Source organism: Podarcis bocagei (genome assembly GCF_964188305.1).
Source record: "Podarcis bocagei genome assembly, chromosome: 11".
Taxonomy (NCBI): domain Eukaryota; kingdom Metazoa; phylum Chordata; class Lepidosauria; order Squamata; family Lacertidae; genus Podarcis; species Podarcis bocagei.
The window spans coordinates 42,369,341-42,378,769 of record NC_138136.1 but is presented as its reverse complement, the minus strand read 5'-3'; the positions used below and the strand labels follow the sequence as shown (position 1 = coordinate 42,378,769).

At 41.7% G+C, this 9,429-nt stretch overlaps 1 long non-coding RNA gene across 1 annotated transcript; it reads left to right on the top strand.

Moving 5' to 3' along the window:
• The first annotated feature begins 3,019 nt into the window (after positions 1–3,019).
• LOC308597024 lies at positions 3,020–4,802 on the top strand. Its single transcript, XR_014012807.1, has 2 exons — positions 3,020–3,099; positions 4,530–4,802. It is a non-coding gene; the product is annotated as an uncharacterized lncRNA (long non-coding RNA).
• Positions 4,803–9,429: the final 4,627 nt, after the last annotated feature.

The following is a 9,429-nucleotide window of genomic DNA, read 5'->3' as shown; positions in this document are numbered from 1 at the left end:
GCATTCCTGGTGAATCTCCTCAGAGGTTTTGAGAAAGGAGGCAGATTGGTGAAGATTAATGACGCTAAGACTGTTTTGATGTATGGAAGTGATGTTATATGGAAAACGTCTGGATATGGCTACTGGATAAAAAAAAAAATATCCACGCAGGATTACAAACTGTTCTAACCAGCTTGTGGAGACTATCAGAGGTCACAAAGAGAAAGGAAAAATATATGAAAATAACAAGAGATGTGGAAAAACAATAAGAAAGGACTGGATAGTACTGTGAACATCATAAGGTTAGATTTGCTGACATTAAAACAGCAGTAAGAAGCAAGAAGTTGATTGGATCCCCTTCGGAACTTGAAATATGGGTACCCCCAACAAAAATTTTAAATTCGGCTGTGTAATTTGGAATTTATGTAATTTGGTTTGATTTGATGTGATTGGTCGGTTAATAAAAAATTATTCTTAAAAAAGAAGAAGAAAGAAACGGACAGAAAACCCGAGTAGGAATGGGTGAGAGAAATTCAGTCACGTTCACACTTGAAAGGTGAACCTACCTAATTCACACTTCACAAAACAAAATACCAAACAAAATGCAGCCATTCTTTGAAATTCACACTTCTCCAAATTTTGCAATGTAGTTCGCCAGCCAAGTAACCTACACAAAAATGTGCATTCTACAATAAGGTGTGCATAAAAATGTGTATTTTAGTGAAAATAGCATACAAAATGCATTATGTGAGGTAAAAGTGATTTGCAAGAATGTTCATAGTAGGCAAAATTACATACAAAGACCTGTATGTTAGAAAAAATCCTTACTAAAACACTGACATATTTTCATGAGGATTTTTAAAAACATAGAAATTGCCTGATAAAATGTGGCTGTTATTGGACTTCAATAATTGAAAATTAATAAAACATATTTTTAAAAAACAAACAACCATAGAAATTGCAGACTGATATGGGAATGTGAAGAACTGAACTTGAGACTGGAAAAATGAGAAACGGAGAAAAGCTGAAATCGACAAATTCGCAAACATTTTTGTACTGCTTGTTTGGAATGGGGAAAATGTTGTTTGCTTATTTGAAAGTAGGTTAAAAGCTTCACTTATTATTATTTTTCAAGTGAAAATACCCATCATCCTTGATAGTGGATATTTGTAACCTACCAGTAATGATTTTCCCTCAGCCAGCCCCGCCCCCCCGCCCATGTTCAAACTGTTACTGAAGCAAATGACCTCACTGAAATGCTGCCTTGCCTTTCCCCTGGCTCTAGGCAGTTCTGGTGTCCTCGGGTTAGTCTGAGTATAGAACTTCAAAGCAAGAGGGCTGAAGCTGAGGTTTTCCAGTCACATTTAATGGCTGGTATGCTTTACAGAAATCATAGCAATATGCAGAGTCGTTTGGAAGCACGTGGAACCAGTATTTTCCCGTGACAATAGATAGCTCCACTTTGCCTTAGGAGGAAATGTTAATTGGTGTGGCCTTTAAATGTTCCTTGGGAAAATAATTTTTTTTTTAAAGCCCTCAGGACATCTCAAAATTCATTTTGCATTAAATGAAAGAAGAGGGATAGCCTCACTGGGAATTTTTACAGACTTTAGGGCTCAGCCAAGATGCTGGATAGGGGGATGGATGATACACTGTCCCTGATACCTGTCAGGATTAAAAGTGTACTCCTTTCAGTGATTTTTTTGGAGGGTTGTTCCCTTGCTTGACACTGAATCGCTAAAAACATAGAAAAAACAATAATTTAAAACAATTGAAGATGCTGTTAAGGTACATTATAGTAGTTCTAAAACTGTTTTATGAAGTATTATTATTATTCATCATCATTATTAAAATTTATACCCCACCCTTTTTCCTAAAGGATACCAGGACAGCAAACACAAAAGTGATAAAACAATACAATTAAAAACAAAACATGTTTAAAACATTTTAAAACTCTCAAAACATGTGAAACAATCACATACAGTACTCTTATGGTTAAGAATGTCAACCAGTGCTTTTTTTCTGGGTGTACGCAACATTTTGTGAATCTAAGTTTGGCCTCATTGATGGGTAGTATTTCAATATGAGTAAGAAAATGAGAGTACTCCTAAACATATTTTTTTTTAACAAAAAAAAGCACAGATGTCAACGAACTATATCTTTCAACCAGGAAACTGACAGGAACAGTATCTTTCAGCCATCAAATGCTTGGGTAAACAGGAATGTTTTAAAATTTCTCCTCAAACTCAGTAATGAGGGAGGCAAACACACTTTACCAGGGAGGGCATTTTACCAATGGGGGGCCACTAGCAGGAAGGGCCTGCCAACTGGGCACCACATGGCAAACCTGCATATTGGGATTGGAGATAATATTAGGAGCAAACTACACAAGCTACAAAAAGGGACGCGGGTGGCGCTGTGGGTTAAACCACAGAGCCTAGGACTTGCCGATCAGAAGGTCGCGGTTTGAATCCCTGAAACGGGGTGAGCTCCTGTTGCTCGGTCCCTGCTCCTGCCAACCTAGCAGTTCGAAAGCACATCAAAGTGCAAGTAGATAAATAGGTACCGCTCCGGCAGGAAGGTAAACGGTGTTTCTGTGCGCTGCTCTGGTTTGCCAGAAGCGGCTTAGTCATGCTGGCCACATGAACCGCAAGCTGTACGCTCGCTTGTCCAATAAAGCAAGATGAGCGCCGCAACCCCAGAGTCGGCCACAACTGGACCTAATGGTCAGGGGTCCCTTTGCCTTACACAAGCTACAACTGTAAAGGAGCATACCGAAGATTAGCTGGTGTGAATGTGTTCAGATTTTGGCTCAACCCGGTGCCAAATAACTGCTTGCCACAGTCAATTGCATAGAACTGAAGTCCTTTTTGGAAACGATGTGATGATTACGTAATAGGTTCCTGCTAGCTTACAAGCCTTCAGTTTTCAGAGGGCTGGACTGGCATCAGCTGCTATAAGAAATTTGCAAGCAGAGAAGAAGTTAAATAATATTTCAAGTGAGGATTTCCTGTGCAGGTTTCCGGTCTCTTCCCCTCAACAGGGCCACATGACAAACATTGTATTTGTGTTTCTTTGAAAGTGTCGAACTTGCCGTTTTCTCAGTTCTATTTGCAGCCTGTGAGTATTGTTTTGCAACCCTAAAGCATTTGGGGAAGCAGCATGCGCAAGACACAGACTGGGGAAAACCTCTGGGGCATTGTTGCTTAACAGATGCCACGTCAGACGGCTCTGCGGTGAAATCTGTCAGGATTGTGCAGTAATGAAGGCTGTGATCCTAAGCCCACTCGCAAGGCATTAAGTCTCACTGAACACAGTAGAACTTACTCCTGGTTAAGCATATGTAGGAAATCCCTGTAAATTTATTTGTTTTTCCTTCCAATGTTTATAGACAGCTTTTCACCATAGATGGTCACAAAGCAGTTTGCACAACAGTCAGTAACACAACCCAGCACTCAAAATAAAACAGTGTTTAAAACAAACAGAAACCAGAAGTAAAATAATACAATCAATAAATAGGCATAAAACAGAAAAACAACAATAATTAGAAAGGTCTTTTCCAAGGGGTGGCTGCTGAAGGAGAAAAAATTGGGGAAATAGGGTCTTCTTTCACTTACATGTTGAGCCAGATGTTTAATTTTTTTTTGTGAGTGTGGGGAGAGTGGGATGAAGCTGAACATTGCAAAACCTCATTGCACCTCCGGACGTTTGCATGGAAATGAAAGAGTGTTGCAAATGCAATAATGTGGAGCATAAATAAGAAACATATGAGGGAGAAGAAAGTCTCCATCATAACAAAACAAAAAAGAACCATTAGGCAGTGCAAGGTATTAAACAGATGCTTAAAGGAGCACAGAAGAAAAAAATATAACAAACAGAAAGGAAACGATCAGAGACCATAGGCACCAACTCCATGGGGCCGAAGACACCTCAGTTTCCCCAAAGTATGTTGGGATGGGACTGAGCCCCCCCCCCAATCTTGAGGGGCTGGGCATTGTCGGGCCTCACTGCGATGGTTGCAGGCCTCCCTGGGCCTCCCTGCGATGGCGGTGGGCCTTGCTGGGCCTCTACATGGTGGCAGTGGGCCTTGTGGCCTCCTCCCGATGCACGTGATGTCACACGTGTGTGTCACACACATGACATCACGTGCATGCGATGAGCCCCCCCTCCAATTTTTGGGTGGAACTCAGCACCTCTGTCAGAGACAGTGAACAATGTTTAAAAACTTGCTGGTGCGATGACGCATCTCGATTGGGTTGTTTTTAGAGCACCAATTTCATGTACACTAGACAATATAAAGGTTAGATTTTTTTTTGTTCAACTGGCTACTGAGCTTCACAGACTTTTGAATCCTCTTTCCCCAGATCAAACTCTTTTCTCTGATACAAGCATATGCGCCGGTTTTCCTTTGCCTGTGTCCTTAGAAGTTACCCTCAGTGAGTTCAATGGGCCACATTCCCAAGTGAGCAGTCAAAGGATTGCCACGGAGATCTGCGGTTAAACTCTATTATCATTTATGTTTTATAATCTTATTTTCTTTATCTTTGCAGCAGCCCTGTGATCAAGGTTTCTATGCTTCTCATGTTAGCAGCTGGGCTTGTGGAAGAGTCGTATACAAGACCACCAAGGTTGCTTCCGGAGGGTCTGTTTTATTGACCATTCATTTGTTTGTGGGGATTCAGTTTATGCTGAGGTGACCACAGCTTTAAAATGTACCAATAGATTATGGGCAGTTTGGATCTGGCATTGCAATTCTGCTTCCCCTTCCCATCTATTCTTATATCTTTGAAATTATTAATGATGTTCCGCTACTGTGGAAGACACCCTGTGAGCCAAAATGTAATCAATGCCCACGTCTGATGTTATATTTAGAATAGCTTGATGTGCATATAGTTACTATCATGTGAACAGAGTTTGAACACCCAGAGCATCTGGGAACATGGAACAAGGACACAAGGCACTTATATTCCTAAGTACTGTGGATTAAATACTGTACTGTAGTTTTAAAAAGTCCAGGGTAAATCTACATTCTGCAACAAAGAATGCAAAACTTGTAGTTTCCTGGAAGAAAACAGTAAAAGATGCTGAATAATAGTAACAATAATAGATGGAACATTACTCTGTGGCCAAATATGTACCCACTGATGGTTGAAAATAATTGCTATTTGCTATTATATCATCTCAAGTTCCTTTACTGCTGTAGGACAAAATAATAAGACAAACTGATATGCAGCATCCTTTCATCTCTTAATGCACTCAGGCAAGAATCCAGAAACCACTTAGGGAAGGACAGTCAGCTGAAGATTAACTTCAAGCATTGTTTATTCAGTGAAAATACAATGTTCCGTATAACTCCTTTTCTGGCCGATGAGACATTCAGGACAGTCCAGGGTGCCTCCAGACGGTCACTATTTTGTGGAAGGGTTTTAAGTACATACCAGAAATTTTAATTTGAACAAGTAAAGTGAATTAAAGTCTCTGTCCTGGCCTAGCACATGGGTAGGCAAAATAAGGCCTGGGGTCTGGATCCGGCCCAATTGCCTTCTAAATCCGGCCCACACATGGTTCAGGAATCAGTGTGTTTTTACGTGAGTAGAATGTGTGCTTTTATTTAAAATGCATATCTGGGTTATTTCATTCATATTCGTTCATATTTTTTTTCCATATATTCGTTCATATATCCCCCCCCCCAATACAGTATAGTCTGCCCCCCCCCAAGGTCTGAGGGACAGTGGACTGGCCCTTCTGAAAAAGTTTGCTGACTCCTGCCCTAGCACAACAAATCCACTTTTAAAGAAAAACGCTTGACTTTTTGCAGTTAGGTAAATGATGAGGAGACTCTTGAGAGTCCCATGGACTGCAAGAAGATCAAACCTCTCCATTCTTAAGGAAATCAGCCCTGAGTACTCACTGGAAGGACCGATCCTGAAGCTGAGGCTCCAATACTTTGGCCACCTCATGAGAAGAGAAGACTCCCTGGAAAAGACCCTGATGTTGGGAAAGATTGAGGGCACAAGGAGAAGGGGACGACAGAGGATGAGATGGTTGGACAGTGTTCTCGAAGCTACCAGCATGAGTTTGACCAAACTGCGGGAGGCAGTGGAAGACAGGAGTGCCTGGCGTGCTCTGGTCCATGGGGTCACAAAGAGTAGGACACGACTAAACAACAACAACAAATGGTGAGGGAGTCCACTGAAAAGTGTGGGATGATTGCCAGGAAGGCATGTAAGCATCCTGCAAGCAAATCAGGATGAATGCTCATTTGTTGTATAACTGCCCTGTAAACAAATTGGAGTGAAAGCTCAGTGAAGACCAGTCATAGTCTAACCTTGGCATAAGCTTTGTGCAAGCAAATCATAATGGATACTCAACAAATACATCTGCTGGAAGAGACTTTAGTTACTTTGGCGAAGAGCATGCAGGAAACTTATTATGTCTTCAAAATAATATGCTTATTTACATGTAAAGAAATGGAAGGGGTATTATTGGATCACAAAAGCAATTACACAGGCAGAACCAGATTCACAGCAACTTGTGCTTAGTTTCCTCAATTCCTAACCAGAGCTGCCCAGACAGATGCAAACTGATACAGTACAATCTCCTCCAGTTTCTGGTCAGTTATTGTGGCTTATTCATGTGGAAATTTGAGCCTGTTATCATTTATGGCAAATCAGGGCTCATCCACACTTCCTCTTGTCGTGCTGCTTTCCCCCGGGGAAAACTGCTCTTTAGCTCAATTGGAGCAAATGGCAACTTGGGTTTCCTCCAGAATCCTGGGAATTGCAGTTTGTGAAGGGTGCTGGGAATTGTAGTTCTGTGAGGTCAGCATTATAATTCCCAGGATTCTCCATGACTGTTCAAGTGTTACAGTACTGCTTTAAACATATGGTGTGGATGTGACCTTAGTAAACATATGCTAGGCATTGGCTGAAATTCTCATAACTCTTGTTGCCTCAAATGCCAGTATAAATTATCCACGAGGCTGGGCAAAACAGGTTTCAGCCTCCACTTTGGCAGGTGGGTATAATTCACATTTCAAATTCCTGGAACAGCCAGCTGGCCAATATCCCCCTTCAATGACCATGCCAAGCGCAGGGAGAGAGATTACATAAGAAAATCACTCAAGCTTAAAACTTCCTCCTTGCTCTGCTTTTCATAAACTAGGGCCATCCTCTACATCTGAAATAGCATAGCTGGATTTGAAAAAGTCATTAGATTTCTTTTTTAGGGGAGTGGGAAGGAATCAGATCGTGGGGTCAGCCCTTTGTGGGTGCTCTTGCAAGATGCTTTTCAGATAAATAGTGTGGGGGAGAACAATCCATTATCCTATCATAAGGAAATCAGGACATCTCCATGCCAATGGCATAAGGTTACATTGGGGAAAGCATCTTTGAGCATCTTTGAAGATGCTCGAACTCAGGACGAAAGGGAGAAATGTGCTAAGAGGAAGGCACATTTAGCAAACCCTTGCTGTGATCAACTCCTGCCCGGAAACCTATGTCCCCACTGTGGAAGGACGTGTGGATCCAGAATTGGCCTCTACAGTCACTTACAGACTCACTGTTAAGACCGTGTTCTTACTTGACTATGAGTGGTCGCCAAAGAAGAAGACGATAATGGGGAAAATCTCAAAGTAAGGGGGTTACCTCAGAATTTTCAAATATTCCTCGACTCTTTTCCATTTGTCTCCCATATGATACTGCTTTAGCTGTTGACAGCATATGCTGTCAGCTGTGGATTGGCACATTTGCTAGTAACATACACCATCGCATCCTAACCAGAAGGATTCCTTTGAAAACATGTGAAATGTGTGCCATCCTATGCTCACTACAAAGAAAATTCAAGGCCCCTGAATTCTCTGACAGGTTAAAACCCATACCAGGGAATAATTCTTGATTTACCTTTTCTCATCTGTGGAGTCCCTTAATCCCCCTCCCCAATCTTCCTTGTAAATCTGGTTTTCCTGGCCAGGTCAGGAGAGAGAGAGTAAGGGAAGTTTCTTCTCTGGCTTTGGTGCTCCAGTGCACACAAGGATTAAAAAAACACCTCAGTGGTTACTGGGAAATATAACCCAAAACTCTACTTCTGTATCACTGATGGTCATCTTCCAAAATAGGATTAGCTCAGAAAATAACCCTGGCTATTTCCAACATTTGCAAGCTGTTTGCTTACTTCCATTCAAGCTTGGGAGAAGTTGCCTATCTCTGTGCTTTTTATCTGAAATTGTTCTTTGATAAAAGTAGGTAAAGCTTCACACTTTTCTTGGTGCCCATCCTCAGGTGCTTCCAGGAAAGACATCAAATGTGGATCGCCAGCCCATGCCTCCATGACTCTTTAAACACCCATGTGTTTGCATCCAAGTGTCCCATTTAGTTCAGGGATTTCATTTGCATGCAAGCAGGAACATTTCTATGGCATCCACACTGTTACATATTTGCTTCAGGAAACATTTGTCTACATGTTTGAAGCACATTTTCCATGTTGAGTGTGGAGCTGCTCTTAAGAGATAGAAATGACAGGAAGCCCTGCATTTGTCAGAAATAGCACTTGCCTGTGCCAGAAACCATCCAGGAAGAAAACCCCTCCTCTTCCCCATTGCCTCTCAGAAATTGTCTATTTATAAACTCATCTTTTACTGCTGACGAGCAAGAACCATGGTCCCTTCCTGAGTAAAGCAGTAGAGAAATGATGGCATTCCTTTCGTTTGGCCAACCGCTGCTGAAAACAACAAAATGCAATGCCAAAATATTAGTGTATCTGACAGAGACCCAGTATTATTTCATATTTAGTTCTGTCATGTGGGCCAGGGATGAGGAATCTGTGACTTATCAGATGTCACTGGACTCCAACTCCCATCAGGCCCAGCTAGCATGACAAATGGTCTGGGGTGATATGAACAGAGGCAGACCTTGGTAATATGGCAGGGTCCTAGAGCCCTCCTACATCCTTCTCGAAGTCTTACCTGTGGATGCAAGGGATTGGCCCTAGAATCTTTGGCATGCTAAACAGATGCTCTGCCCTTCAGCTATGGCCATTTTCCACAGACCACCAGGAAGAAAGGAAATTAATGACATAAACAAAAAATAAAATAAGATTATGACCTGCAAATTGTCTCATGCTGTTAAAAAAAAACGGCCTGTGGAGGCTGAATAAAGAATGGTGAGTGATACAGGTAGATGTCACAAGAGCACATTTCAGCACTCTGGAAGCCTACTGCCTTGCGATCCTTATTAGAGAATTACTGCATCATATTTATACTGCCTACAAAAGGGCATCTTGACCCAACTCTCGCTTTCAGACTTCACTTTAATATCAACAAGATGCCTCTCTGTAGTGGAGGACACCTGGCCTTAGCCATTAACCAAACAATATTTCTTTTGATGAAGTTCTCAAAGGGTACCTTGTACGAAGCTGGGCTTTTTTTATTAAGTGAAAAGGGCTCTTTGAGTT